This window comes from Humulus lupulus, chromosome 9 (assembly GCF_963169125.1).
Source record: "Humulus lupulus chromosome 9, drHumLupu1.1, whole genome shotgun sequence".
Taxonomy (NCBI): domain Eukaryota; kingdom Viridiplantae; phylum Streptophyta; class Magnoliopsida; order Rosales; family Cannabaceae; genus Humulus; species Humulus lupulus.
Window position 1 is genome coordinate 78,372,147 of NC_084801.1, and position 2,467 is coordinate 78,374,613.

General features: G+C 31.9%; 1 non-coding gene across 1 annotated transcript; it reads left to right on the forward strand.

The window, feature by feature from the left end:
* The first annotated feature begins 399 nt into the window (after positions 1–399).
* LOC133802782 (small nucleolar RNA R71) lies at positions 400–506 on the forward strand. Its single transcript, XR_009877527.1, has one exon. It is a non-coding gene; the product is annotated as a small nucleolar RNA R71 (small nucleolar RNA).
* Positions 507–2,467: the final 1,961 nt, after the last annotated feature.

Genomic DNA, 2,467 nt, shown 5'->3' on the forward strand with positions numbered 1-2,467 from the left:
ACCTGTGCTTGTGCCAAGGGCATATTGTTTACATTTGTTGAGCAAATAGTTGTGCTCGAACATAGTTCATAAGAATGAGGTCCTCCACAAATCTCACAACTCATGACATTCTGTACTTGCATTGCTTGCGCGACTAGATTAGTTTGCTGTAGTTTTTTTGTTAGAGATGCTACTTGAGCAGTCAATTGCGCAATTGGATCAATTTCTAATACTCCCACTACTTTCTTATTCTCTTGCTCAGTAGGCCAATTATAATTATTCATAGCCATCTCTTCCAACAGCTCATACGCTTCATTAGTGCTTTTTCTCATAAACGCTCCTCCTGATGCTGCATCTATAATTGTTCTTGTATTTCCCCCCAAACCATTGTAAAATGTATGAACTAACAACCACTTCTCTATTCCATGATGTGGGCATCTCCTTTGCAATTCCTTAAATCGTTCCCATGGATCATAAAAAGACTCCCCATCTAGTTGATAGAAGTTATTAATCTCTCCTCTAATTCTGGTTGACTTGGCAGGAGGAAAATATTTACCAAGAAACTTCTGAGCCAAATCATCCCAAGTAAATATAGAATTGGCTTGTAAAGAATTCAACCAACTCTTAGCTCTGTCCCTTAGTGAAAATGAGAATAGTCTCAATCGTACAACATCATTACTCACCCTATTCATTTTAAATGTCGCGCATAACTCCAAAATGTTTGTGATATGTAGATTTTGATCCTCATTTGGTAACCCCCCAAATTGTATAGAATTTTGCACCATCTGAATAATAGAGGGTTTTATCTCAAAATTGTTATCCTCAATAGTTGGAGGACGAATGCTTGAATGTATCCCCGTAACAGTAGGGAGTACATAATTTCTTAATGGTGGATCAGCTTCAGCTGCATTACCCATATTTGCATTATTGTTAACAACGTTATTTGCATTCTCAACCATGGTAAAGTCCAGCCTTTTCTTTATCTTTCGATTCTTTCTACATGTTTTCTCAATTTCAAGATCTATTGGTAAGATTTCCTTTTGTCTACTTCCTCGCATATACCAACAATTCCTGAAACACAATATAGCCTTGATACAAATAAATGTATATTAAATAATAAAAAAAATACCAAATTAGAACAATTAACTATGATATTGGAAACTAAGTCTCCGACAATGGCGCCAAAAACTTGATCACGAAAATATATATATATATACGCAAGTGCACATAATCGATTCAAGTAATATAAGATAAGTAAAGTATCGTTCCCTCGAAGACTGTCTTCCAAGTACCACTAATTGTTCTTTAAATTTCTATTTGGCAACTAAGAATTTAATTTTTTTCAATTTAATTTTAAATTTGGAAATACTTTAAGAAAAACAACTAAATAAAAGACTTAAATCACTATCAAAAAGACTAGGGTGTTAATTTCATCAACTTTCCATTATACTAATTGTATTAATAAATTTTAGATTTCTTTTTCTCTATTTTAATAGCAAGTTAAAATAAATCAATTCCTATTCTTTTTCATGATATAAGATCTCTGCCTATATGCGGATTTTATACATCTTTGTGATAAACTTAAACATATAGAAGACATTAAGCATGGAAACCTAATTACTACATAAACTATACAGGTACATTAATCCAATATGCAACCTATGTATATATAATGATAGTATATTCAATTCTCAAATTTCAAATTTTGAATCAAAATCATCAAATCAAGCAAATATTGATAAAGTATTTACTAGCATTAAACATACATAATGTAGATTAGAATAGAGAAGAAAAATCAATAGAACATCATAATTAATTTAGATAAAAATTCAAGTGACTACATGAAACCCTAGATAAAAATTGTTTAGTTCATATTAGACATGGATAACTCACTAAAATAATAATTAATGAACATAAGATTCATAAACTTAAAGAAGAAAGAAAAATATAAAACTGCAGAATTACTAGCCTAAGAAACAAAATTAGTCTTAGAAAACATAATTAAAAACTGACCTAATGACATAATTAAACCGTAAATACAAATTTATAGTAAAAAATTAAAAGAATCTCAGTTTTTACTGTGTGCGGGCACAACTGAGTCTTTTTGGGCCGCGACCCATATTTGTTATTGTAACGACCCAAATTTACTAATAAGGCTTAAGGACCATGATTAGTGTGCCAAGAGGACATAATTGGTATCTATGTGAATAAATGATTAAATAAATGATTATGTGATATGCATGATCCTATGACTATATGGATATGTGAAATACATGTTTATGAGAATTAATATGCATGTGGGCCCTATTTAGTGTATAAGGGCATGTTTATAATTTTGGCCGGTTGAGGGCATAAATGTGATTATATGTGTTAATTGTTGAGACCATATTATTATGTGGATATTTTTGGAGCATATGGCTCGAGACGGTCCTAGCGAGCGGTTTTGTGAAATAGTCACGGTGGGGATTTATACCCGGGTTGGGGGAGC